This window comes from Macaca mulatta, chromosome 4 (genome assembly GCF_049350105.2).
Source record: "Macaca mulatta isolate MMU2019108-1 chromosome 4, T2T-MMU8v2.0, whole genome shotgun sequence".
NCBI classification, from domain to species: domain Eukaryota; kingdom Metazoa; phylum Chordata; class Mammalia; order Primates; family Cercopithecidae; genus Macaca; species Macaca mulatta.
In genome coordinates this window covers 24,443,063-24,456,130 of record NC_133409.1, presented here as the reverse complement: position 1 = coordinate 24,456,130, position 13,068 = coordinate 24,443,063, and the positions used below count along the sequence as shown (strand labels likewise).

The 13,068-nt window shown below is 38.2% G+C and overlaps 1 long non-coding RNA gene across 1 annotated transcript; it reads left to right on the top strand.

The window, feature by feature from the left end:
* The first annotated feature begins 436 nt into the window (after positions 1–436).
* LOC144340269 (uncharacterized) lies at positions 437–12,413 on the top strand. Its single transcript, XR_013416174.1, has 3 exons — positions 437–573; positions 7,092–7,239; positions 11,394–12,413. It is a non-coding gene; the product is annotated as an uncharacterized LOC144340269 (long non-coding RNA).
* Positions 12,414–13,068: the final 655 nt, after the last annotated feature.

The following is a 13,068-nucleotide window of genomic DNA, read 5'->3' as shown; positions in this document are numbered from 1 at the left end:
AATATTGATTTTACCCATCCATGAGCATGGGATGTGTTTCCATTTGTTTGTGTCATCTATGATTTCTTTCAGCAGTGTTTTGTAGTTTTCCTTGTAGAGGTCTTTCGACTCCTTTATCAGGTATATTCTGAAGTTTTTTTGTTTGTTTGTTTGTTTGTTTGTTGCAGCTGTTGTAAAAGGGATTGAGTTCTTTATTTGATTCTCTGCTTCGTCGCTGTTAGTGTGTGGAAGAGCTACTGATTTGTGTGCACTAATCTTGTATTCGGAGACTTTGCTGAATTCTTTTATCAGTTCTAGGATCTTTCTAGAGGAGTCCTTAGGGTTTTCAAGGTAAACTATCATATCATCAGCAAACAGAGACAGTTTGACTTCCTCTTTACCAATTTGGATACCCTTTATTCCTTTCTCATCTCTGATTGCTCTGGCTAGGACATCCAGTACTATGTTGAAGAGAAATGGTGAGAGTGGGCATCCTTGTCTTGTTCCCGTTCTCAGAGGGAATACTTTCAACTTTTCCCCATTCAGTATTATGTTTGCTGTGGGTTTGTTACAGATGGCTTTTATTACATTAAGGTATGTCCCTCGTATGCTGATTTTGCTGAGAGTTTTAATCATAAAGGAATGTTGGATTTTGTCCAATGCTTTTTCTGCAGCTATTGAGATGATCATGTGATTTTTGTTTTTAATTCTGTTTATGTGGTGTATCCCATTTATTGACTTGTGTATGTTAAACCATCCCTGCTTCCCTGGTATGAAACCCACTTGATTATGGTGGCTTATCTTTTTGATATGTTGTTTGAATCAGTTACCTAGTTTTTGTTAAGAATGTTAGCATCTATGTTCATCAGGGATATCTGTCTGTAGTTTTCTTTTTTGGTTATGTCCTTTCCTGATTTTGGTGTTAGGGTGATGCTGGCTTCATAGAATGAATTAGGGAGGGTTCCTTCTTTCTCTATCTTGTGGAATGGTGTCAAAAGGATTGGTACCAAATCTTCTTTGAATGTCTGGTAGAATTTTGCTATAAATCCATCTGGTCCTGGGCTTTTTTTGTTGTTGGTAATTTTTAATTACCATTTCAATCTCACTGCTTGTTATTGGTCTGTTCAGGTTATCTAATTCTTCTTGATTTAAGCTAGGAGGGTTGTATTTTTCCAGGAATTTATCCATCTCTTCTAGGCTGTCCAGTTTATGTGCATAAAGTTGTTCATAGTTGCCTTGAATGACCTTTTGTATTTCAGTGGTATCAGTTGTAATATCTCCTGTTTCGTTTCTTAGTGAAGTTATTTGGATTTTCTCTCTTCATGGTTAATCTTGCTAATGGTCTATCAATTTTATTTATATTTTCAATAAACCAGGTTTTTGTTTCATTTATCTTTTGTATTTTTTTGTTTCAATTTCATTTAGTTCTGCTCTAATCTTTGTTATTTCCTTTCTTCTGCTGGGTTTGGGTTTGGTTTGTTCTTGTTTCTCTAGTCCCTTGAAGTATGACCTTAGATTGTCTGTTGTGCTTTTTCAGACTTTTTGATATACGCGTTGAGGGTAATGAACTTTCCTCTTAGCACTGCCTTTGATGTATCCCAGAGGTTTTGATAGATTGTGTCATTACTGTCATTCAGTTTGAATATTTTTTAAATTTCTATCTTGATTTCATTTTTGACCCCAGGAGCAGGTTATTTAATTTTCATTATTTGAATGGTTTTGCAGGTTCCTTTTCGAGTTGATTTCCAGTTTTTTTTTTTTCCACTGTCTCCTGAGAGAGGCCTTGATATAATTTCAATTTTCTTAAATTTATGGAGGCTCGTTTTAAGGCCTATCATATGGTCTATCTTGGAGAAAGTTCCATGTGCCGTTGAATAGAATGTGTATTCCGCGGTTGTTGGATGAAGTGTTCTGTAGATATCTGTTAAGTCCATTTGTTCCAACGTTTAGTTTAAATCCATTGTTTCTTTGTTGACTTTCTGTCTAGTGCTGTCAGTGGATCATTGAAGTCCCCAACTATTATTGTGTTGCTGTCTATCTCATTTCTTAGGTCTGTTACTAATTGTTTTATAAATTTGGGAACTCCAGTGTTAGGTGCATGTATGTTTAGGATTGTGATATTTTCCTGTTGGACAAGGCCTTTTACCATTATATACAGTCTCTCTTTGTCTCTTTTAACCACTGTTGCTTTAAAGTTTGTTTTCTCTGATATGAGAATAGCTACCTCTGCTCAATTTTGGTGTCCATTTGCATGAAATGCCTTTTTCTACCCTGTTACTTTAAGTTTATGTGAGTCCTTATGTATTAGGTGAGTCTCCTGAGGGCAAAAAATAGTTGGTTGGTGAGTTCCTATCCATTCTGCGGTTCTGTGTCTTTTAAGTGGAGCATTTAGGCCATTTACATTCAATGTTAGTATTGAAATGTGAGGTACCTTTGTTTTGTTGTTTTCATCCTGCTTTTTGTTGCCTGTATACTTCGGGATTTTTGTTTGTTTTTTGTTTTTGCATTTAAACTTGTATTTTTGCTTTATAGTTCTTGTGTGATTTATGCTTTAAAGAGGTGCTGTTTTGATGTGTTTCCAGGATTTGCTTCAAGATTTACAGCTTCTTTTAGCAGTTCTTGTAGTGGTAGTTTGGTAGCAAATTCTCTAAGCATTTGTTTGTCTGAACACGACTGTATCTTTCCATCATATATGATTCTTAGTTTCTCTGGATACAAAATTCTTGGCTGATAATTGTTTCATTTAAGGAGGCTGAAGATAGGTCCCCAATCCCTTCTAGCTTGTAGGGTTTCTGCTGAGAAATCTGCTGTTAATCTGATAGGTTTTCCTTTATAGGTTACCTGGTGCTTCTGTCTCACAGCTCTTAAGATTCTTTCCTACATCTTAACTTTGGATAACCTGATGTGCCCAGGCAAAATCTTTTTGCAATGAATTTCCCAGGTGTTCTTTGTGCTTCTTGTATTTGAAAGTCTAGGTCTCTAGCAAGGCCAGGGAAGTTTTCCTTGATCATTCCCCAAAATATGTTTTCCAGGCTTTTAGAATTCTCTTCTTCTTCAGATACACCAATTTTTCTTAGGTTTGGTTGTTTAACATAATCTCAGACCTCTTGGAGGCTTTGTTCATATTTTCTTATTCTTTTTTCTTTGTCTTTGTTAAATTGGGCTAATTCGAAGACCTTGTCTTTAAGCTCTGAATTTCTTTCTTCTACTTGTTCAGTTCCATTGCTGAGACTTTCCAGAGCATTCTGCATTTCTAAAAGTGTGTCCAAACTTTCCTGAAATTTTTATTGTTTCTTTATAAGCTACCTATTTCCATGAATATTTCTCCCTTCACTTCTTATATCATTTTTTGGATTTCCTTGCATTAGGCTTCACCTTTCTGTGGTCCCTCCCTGATTAGCTTAATAACTAACCTCCTGAATTATTTTTCAGGTAAATCAGGGACTTCTTCTTGGTTTCGATCCATTGCTGATTGAACTAGTGTGATTTTTGTGGGTGCAGAAGAGCCTCATTTTGTCATATTATCAGGGTTGGTTTTCTGGTTCCTTCTCATTTGTGTAGGCTACGTCAGACGGAAGGTCTAGGGCTGCAGACTGTTGTTCAGATTCTTTTGTCCCACAGGGTGTTCCCTCGATGTAGTACTTTCCTCTTTTTCCTGTGGATGTGGCTTCCTGTGAGCTAAACTGCAGTGATTGTTGTCTCTCTTCTGAGTCTAGCTACCCAGCGAGTCTACCCAGCTCTAGGCTAGTACTGGGGGTTGTCTGCACAGAGTCCTGAGATGTGAACCATCTATGGGTCTCTCAGCTGTGAATACCAGCACCTATTCCAGTGGAGGTAGTAGAGGGTGCAATGGACTCCATGAGGGTCCTTAGCTTTGGCGGTTTAATGCTCTATTTTTGTGATGTTTGGCCTCCTGCCAGGAGGTGTGCTTTCCAGAAAGCATCAGCTGTAGTAGTGTGGAGAGGGACTGGCAGTGGGCAGGGCCCTAGAACTCCCAAGATTATATGCCCTTTGTCTTCCACTACCAGGATGGATAGAGAAGGACCATCAGGTGAGGGTGGGGTTAGCCATGCTTCTTTGGATTTTGTGAATAAAATAATACATTTCTTTATTTTTATTCTATTTGAGGTGGTTTTTCTGTTACTTGTTGCCACAAGCATTCTACATGATACAACGATGCTCAAAATGAACTAGAACAAAGATCTACAAGGGAATGCTCATAGCAGCCTTAGTGACACCTCAAAACTGGAAACAACTCAAGTGTCCACAAACCAATATATGGATAAGGAAACTATAGCATATCCATACAATGGAATATTAATCAGTAATAAAAATGAATAAACTCCTGATACATCCAACAACATAGATAAATCTCAAAAGCATTAGGCTAAGTGAAAGAAGCCAGCCACTGAGGGCTACTTATTATATAATTCCATTTGTCTAATATTCCAGAAAAGAGAAAACTTATAGTGTGATGGTTAATTTTATGTGTCTGCTTAGCTAAGCCATAGTACCCAGTTTTTTGTTGTAATTTCTTTTTTTTAGAGAGAAAGATCTTGCTGTTGCCCAGGTTGGTCTCAAACTCCTGGGCTCAAGTGATCCTCCCAGTTTAGCCTCCCAAAATGCTGAGATGACAGATATGAGTCACCGCGCCTGTCCCAGTACCCAGTTTTTCATCAAATATCAGTATAGATGTGCTCTGAAGGTGTTTTTTGTTGTGGTGGTGATAAAAGACATGTAACATAAAATTTGTTATCTTAAATATTTTTAACAGTACAGTTTAGTAGTTTTAAGATAATTCACATTGTTGTACAACCTATCTCCAGAAACCTTTTCTTCCTACAAAACGGTAACTCTATACCCATTAAACAATAACTCGCCACTCCCCCTCCCCCAAACCCTGGAAATCACCCTTCTACCTTCTGTTTCTGTGAATTTGACTACTCCAGTTACCGCATATAAGTAAATATCAAACACTATTGCCTTTTTGTGGCTGGCATATTTCACTTAGCATGATGTCTCAAGGTTCACCTGTGTTATAGTACATGTCAGAATTTCCTTTTGTTAAGGCTGAATAATAGTATATGCTGCATGTTGTTTATCCATTCATGTCTTGATGAGCACTTGAGTTGCTTCCATCTTTTGGCTATTGCGAACAATGCTGCTATGAACATGGGTGTATAAATATCTCTTTAAGACCCTGCTTTCAATTCCTTTAGGTATATACCCAGAAGTGGAGTTGCTAAATCAAAAGGATGGGAAGGTGTTTTTCAGATGTGATTAAAATTTAAATAAGTAAATTTGAGTAAAGCAGATTGCCCCCCCCGCCACAATATGAGTGGGCCTCATAAAGGCCTTCAGAAAAAAAATTAAGATTCCCATAAAAAATAAGAAATTCTGCCTTCAGACTGCCTTCTGACTTGAGCTACAGCATCGACTCTTCTTTGAGCCTCCAACCTGCTGGCCTGCACTGCAGATTTCAGATTTGCCAGCCTTTACAACCACAGGAGCCAATTCCTTAAAAATCTCTCTCTGTCTCTCTCTCAGATCTGTTTTTCCAACTCTGATAAATATGTACAGGGACAGAAACAGATCAGTAGTTGCCAGGGGTCAAGCAGGATTGGGGAAAACAGATTGACTGTAAAGGGATACAAGAGAACTTTTTGGTGTGATGGGGATAATCTGTATCTTCACTGTCTATTGCAGTACACAGTGGACACCTGTGGCTATCAAGCACTTGAAATGTGACCAGGTCTGAATTGAGATGTGCTGAAAGTATAAAAGACACATCAGACTTCAAAGATTTGAAAAAAATGTAAAATGTCAGTAACTTTTAAATCGATTACATAGTGATGTATTTTTTTTTTTTTGAGTACCAATAAGTCTTTATTTATTCACTGTATTTTCCCAGGGAAAGGAGAAGGGAAGGGAAGAGTCAGCATGTGTTAAAAAATGATTAAAAAATGGGAAAGGAAGTACCCAGTACAGCAAAATCAACCATCAAATAAACACACCCCAGTGATGGGGTCACCAAAGCCCAAAGGGGCTCAGTCTCCTGCAGTTCAGGAATGAGGGAAAGGGATCAGGAAAAAAACAGACAGGTACAGGCTTTCCTACCCTCCCTTCCCATAAATTCAAGATTTTACACAAAGCTTTGGTTTCTAGCAGTAAACATGGAGTTACATTTGTTCGTCTCCTATTAAACAATCTTGTGGCCACTTTGACATAAGTTTCTAGCACCTGCATAAAAGTTCCTGAGTGACTTGGATATACATTCATATTCCCTTTCTTGGCCTCCTGACCCCACTTTCTACATGGAAGGCCCCAGTTGCATCTCTCTACTTTAGGATTAAAAATTAAGTAGGTTTGATCCATCCAAAATACAGCAGTGATGTATTTTTATATATTCGGTTAAATAAAACATATTATTAAAATAAATTTCAGTTGTTTCTTTTTACTTTGTTAATGCGGCTACTAGAAATGTAAAGTTACATATGTGGTTTATTTCTACTGGACAATGTGGTTTATATCTATTGGACAATGCTGTTCTGTATCTTGATTGTGATATTGAATGCATAACTCCTCAAATTATACACTAAAAAGAGCAAATTTTATTATATGTAAATTATACCTTAATAAACTTAATTTTAAAATAGGGGGTAAGAAATTAGAAATGTTATGATACAAAATACAATTTAATGATACAAAAAGAATTATTATAATATTCATATGATGCTCATCCTCACTGTTGTGTCTTTGCTTACTTATGTTGTTCCCAGTGTCTGTGAAGTAAACTTATTCATCTTTTAAGAACTGATTAAGTCAGTCTCATGCATCATCCCCATTCCAGCTCTTCCCTGCTACTCTGATGTGTTTTGTCTAAAGCCTTGCTGCACTGAGAGTCAGTCTGGTGCCTCCTTCATGACATGGAATTTCAGCATGTTGTGTCGGATGGCAGCCAAGAGAGTAGACAGGACTCAGGGGCAGGGATTGCATTCAAAGGGTGATGAGTTCAAAAGCTTAGATCCAGCTGAACTGGTTTTATCGGCGAAGGCTGACAGCCAACTGCTACGGTTCAACATCAAAATGTTTTCTTTGTTTTTTATGTGTAGTAGGTATGTTTCCTAGCTGGAGGAAGTTACCTAAAGCCAGGAACGATGTCTCAACCTTCTTCGGCAGTTTTCCACAAGAATAACTAACCTAAGCTGCACATGAAAGTCCACAATCCCTGGGATAGCCACTGCCACTTGACCTGGAGGGGTAAGACTATTATGATCTAATACCAACAACACCTCCTGCCTTAACTGAAACCTGGCTCTTCCAGTACTCCATATCCCCCTATAACCCTCTCAAGGGGTACCCATTTGTTCTCTCACATCTCATGGATCTCAGGATCTATAGATGTGGTGAGTGTCTGTTTTGTTTCCCATTGCTGCTTTTAGAACTAAACTCCCTCACTCACTTCAAAGAAAAAAAAAAGCCACGTTCTTTTAAAGAGCATGAGTCTTTGCTGTTTCACTCTCTCTCTCTGCTCCTTGTCATGTCTAAGAAGCACAAAACACATACCCTGATTCGTCAATATCTTTGACATCTGGCTCACAGCTTCCTCTTCACTGCAAGTCCTGCTATCAGTGTCCCAAAAGGACAACTCATCCAGCCCAAACTTCAACTTCTAGTGGTTACATTCAGCAGCTAAACTTGGAGAGTAGGATAAAGTGAATTCATCTCCTACACCTTCTCTTCCTTAATTCCATCCTCTTTTTCTTCACCAGCCTATAGTATTCTAGAAATCCACTGAAAGAGGAAGGCTTTTGAAAGAATATGAAGAATGTTAAAAGCGATAGGGCTTTCTAGAAGCCTTCAAGAGGATTATATGTTTTCTCTTGTAATTTAAAGATCGATTATCCAGTCAATACATTTTAGTGTGAGAATGTTGAACAACTATAGGCAAAGATAAAAATTTAAATGATACATAATTTCAACAGCTAGGGGAAATTTCCATTAGTATTTTCATGTATATCTCTTTCCAGACTTCTCCTTTTAGTATCTAAATTCTTGTTCTTTTTAATAAAATGGCAACTTAGTGAATATGCAATTTTGTAACCTGCTTTTTACATTTGCTGTAACATGAATATCTTTCCAAATTAGTAAATACATTTTACATCATCGCTTTAATTTTATACTATAATTTATTTAACTAATTCACAATTGTTGGCTATGTAGCACATTTACAGTCTTTTGGTATTATAAAGAGAATAAAATAAGCATCTTTATAGCTAGGTCTTTATGTATATTCTTAATTTCCTTAGGATAAATTTCTATAAGTAGACTTTCTGGATTAAGGAATTTCTAATGTTAAGTTCCTATTAATATCTAAGCATGTTTTGATAGAAACTTCTATGATCTGTGAATAACTACCTCCTTTTACACGTTCTTAGACTATTTGACAGGATTCCCTTTCTGAGAGACAGAAGAAGTAACTAAGCTTCCATCAGGATTAGAATGAAGTTTTTTGTTTATTTATTTATTCTTAAAGCTGCCAGACTTTTATATTCATTCAACAAACATTTATTTAGGACCTGTTATGTGCCGGGCACCGTGCCAGATGCTAAGGATAAGAAATGAGTTGACACAGTATGGTCCTCAGGCTGTCACAGTACCAGGTGTCAGATAAACACATTGAATGATGGACACAGTGTAATTCAATACACTTTTCTTACCTGCATGGCAGCACAGAGGAAGGTTAATAAAGGCTTCATCCTGTCTGAACTGTGATGTCTGAACCAAGTCTTTCAGGAAGGCTTCTGGTGGCTCAGATGGTGGCCGAGGTGATCAAGATGAGGAAGAACAGTCCAGGCAACGGGAAAAAAACATGTGCAAAAGCACAGAAGGGCTGGGTGTGGTGGCTCACGCCTGTAATCCCAGCACTTTGGGAGGTCGAGGAGGGTAGAAAACTTGAGGTCCGGAGTTCAGGACCAGCCTGGCCGACATGGTGAAACCCCGTCTGTACTAAAAATACAAAAATTAGCTGGGCGTGGTGGCAGGCATCTGCTACCTGGGAGGCTGAGGCACGAGAATTGCTTGAACCCGGGAGGCAGAGGCTGCAGTAAGCCAAGATTGCGTCACTGCACTCCAGCCTGAGTGACAGGTGAGACTCCATCTAAATACATACATACATACATACCTACATACATAAATAGTTTAAAAGTACAGAAGTATAGAGGAGCAGGTCATTTTGTGTGCCTGAACAAAGGCTACTAAAGAGAGCCTCGCCCGAAATCTAATAAATACTAAAGATGCCTGTTAGTGAGGATGCTCCATATGGAGATTACATTACCAGATTGCTAAAATTTTTAATTAATGACTATTCTTTGTTTATTTTTTATTAACCTTCCTCAGTACTACTAATTCAGAATAAACTCTTAGTTCGATTTTTGTTTGTGTCAGGAATTGATGTTTTTCCTAGCCAGAAGAAAATCCCTTCCCACTGTCTCCATGTATATTTTGGATACACTCTATACAAGAACACAAATGATTGAAGACCAGACCGCACAAACCCCAAGAGAATGCATTTTCCAACCCCAGCAGACACTCTATTTGACCAACATACCAGACCTATTTTTCAGATGTTACACCCTTCTGCAATAAGTAGGAGGAAAAACTTCTTTCAGTTCTGTGTTTAATCAAAACAAACAATCCATACTAGATATTTTTTCTTACTCAACACTGCTAAAATCCATTATTTTGCCAAAGAACACATTTTTTCTATACTTTAACTGTAACTGAAAAAGTATAAGTTTTCCATTCATATTCAGTTTTTGAGTATTCGAGTCATTCTTACTTTTACATATATTTGAGCTTCAAAACAATCTTGAAGGTGCTGAGGCTCAAAACAGCCTTGTAATACTATCCCTAATTTTATAGAGAAGAAAATCAAAGCTGAATGTATGTGGCTTACCCAAATTCACACAATCTTTATGACTGAAACGTGCTGCTCACAAGTCAGCTTAGCCGCCATCTAGTCTAGGGAGCCTTCTGGAAACTTTCAAGTCTAAGTGTCCTTTCTTTGAGTCCTCATTGCCCCCGGCCTGTCCCTACAATACCACTCATTTTACCAGGGTTTCTCAAACTTTAACATGCACACAAATCACCTTAGGATCTTGTCAAAAATGCAGTCTATTATTCTGTTGATTTGAGAGTGGGGCCTGAGATTCTGCATTTCTAACAAGCACCTGAGTGATGCTGATGCTGCTGGTCTGAGGACCACACTTTGAGAAATAAGACATTGCAGTGTATCCTCACAGCCTGGTTATATTTCATCTCTTCCACTCCACCATATGCTCCAGAGGGCCATATGTTAATCATAACATGTCCAGCATTCAGATTCGATAGGCTGTGAAATCTCAATAAATATGAAATGAATGAATGAGCAAATGAATGAATGAACAAATGAATAAGTGAAATCCATGTTTTCTAGACTAGAGTTTTTTCTACTATATCATGCTGAGTTGTAAAAACATAGGCCAGTTCTAACCTTCCCTTTTAACCACCACATTAAAGGTAAACACCAGCTGCCTTAAGAAAACTCAGTATCTCAGTGGTTTAACACACTGAAGGGATTTTTTTTTTCTTTTCCTACTCAAGGTAGGAAAAGAAAGGTAGGGAGTGCTCTGCTCCACTCAGTCACTCAGCATCCAAGCTGACAGAAGCTATATCAACTTCAATATGAGGCTTTCAAGGTTATCCCAGAATTTAATATCTAACTGGCACATGAGGCCTGGAAATAACCCATCATTTCTGCCTCCATTCCAAAGTAGTATGAGAAATGCAGTCTTTGATTGGGTTATAATTCATATACACTAGAGAGGGGAGTAGGAGGCTTAGATGGGCAAAGATCTGTCTATTCCTTTATAAGCCCCCCAAGGCCTCAGCCATGACTACCCATTCTTCTTTAATTGCACTTCACACTTTCCCAGATTTTATAGCTGAATTCATGATGTTCCTTTTTCCTGGAATTCCTTTTCCCCGAACAAGCTCTGTCTTTTCAAATCCTACTCATCATCCTTCAGTGCACATCTCAAAATATATTTTTTCATGCAATTTTTCCACATCTTCTAAACAAATGTTTCTCCCTTCTTTTTGAATCTATTTCTTTGTACTCCTCTGAGAATCTCTAGCACATTCTGCCATGTCTTTCAGTTATGGGTATACTTACAAGCTCCCCCTGACCCGCCAAAAAAAAAAAACAGGAGCTATGTCATAATCAGCTTGGTAGGCCTCTTGGCATCTAGCTATAAACCTTACTTATAGCAGTAACTCAGTAGATACAGGCATTTTCGTGTTGAATTGAAAATATATCTAATAAACACAGAGAGCTTATCTGGTAACAACCTTGCTCTATGTTTTTCCAACAGGGGAGACAGCTATAACTCCAAAAGTGAGAGAAAGGAGAAGAACTGCCAGTGCTCAAAAGCTACAAATGTAACCAGAGCTGTGGCATAAAATGAAATACTTCTGGTTCATATACTTCCACTGAGCAGCATTGCATTTTATACACTTCTTCTTTAATGGTTCAGACATATAGTTCTTAACATCACATGGAGACTCATAACCTTCAGAATACAGCATGAATCAGCTGGCTGCACTGCAAAGAGAATATAAAATACCATCAAGAATGTCCTAACTGGAACAGTAAACTTTTAAAGTACAAACAACTCATCTGTTAGCGGCCTGGCATTTTGCTTTCTGGAAAGTAAATACATTAAAGAGATGTCGTTAAAGAGAGCCTATTACCTGTGTAAGTCAGCAGTTTTCAATCATGACTGTGGTAGATCCAGGTGAGAGACACTGCGACCTGGCCTTATAGCAGGACCAATAAGCATAAGCAATCCCTTGGTCCTAAGATGAAGACTTTTTAATCATTAGTTCTTGAATCTATAACTTCCTTAGGTTAAGTCAGATTTGTTCTCACTTACTCAGCTTATGGGGCATGGATTCTTATATAGCCAGCCTATAGAAAGAGTATCAATAAAGTCATAAATCTGCAACCAAAAAAAAAAAAAAAGTCCTCATTATCGCACCTGTCTGGTTTTTCAAAATCTTGCCTGAAGTGGTCTTGTTTGCTGAAGGGTGCTCCAGGGAATGCAGTCTCCAGGTGTAACAGCCCTTCCAGAGAAACAGTCTCTGCTTTGGCTAGAGCAAATTGTTGATCTTCCTCTGAAGCCTGGAATCAGCAGCTCTCTGCTGCTAAAACTCCTGTAGGGTTTTAGGGACAAGTAGCTACCTTAGAACTGAGCAGATGGGGTAAAGGATATAAGGAAATGTAGTTTACAGAGTCTTCCATGAGAAGGGATCCTCTTCATTCCTTAAACTTCCTACCACCACCTCACACGCAAGTGAAAAACGGGTGCAGAAGAATATACGGGGGAAAAAAGGTAAGCTTGGGCAAAGTTCCCTGCAGAGGGAGAAGAAAAAATAGGATAAGACTAAGAATTTTATAGTCCCAAACACTGGAAAAATTGTGGCGAATTCTTCCCTGCCCCCAATAATTCTCATGTGAATTATTTTGATCTTTATTTGTTAACAATAATATGTACAACATAAAACTTTTTCCAAACAATTTTGGATACCATCATTTTATGGTTTACTAAGGACAGCTAGTCCCCTACAGGAGTCAGAGACTTTAGGAAGTATTTAAGACATAATTCTATAGTTATCTTCTCAAAATAAAGGATTCCTGGGAGCTATGACAGATAATCTAGCAAAGTGAACTTATCAAGTAAACTTAATAGTTAATTGGCCAGGCACGGTGACTCACGCCTGTAATCCTAGCACTTTAGGAGGCTGAGGCGGGAAGATTACTTGAAGTTAACAGTTCGAAACCAGACTGGCCAACATGGTGAAACCCTGTCTCTACTAAAAATACAAGAAAAAAAAATTAGCCAGGCATGGTGATGCACGCCTGTAATCCCAGCTACTCGGGAGGCTGAGGCAGAAGAATCGGTTGAACCTGGGAGGCGGAGGTTGCAGTGAGCCGAGATTGCCCCAGAGCACTCCAGCCTGGACAGTGACAGACCTACACTCTGTCTA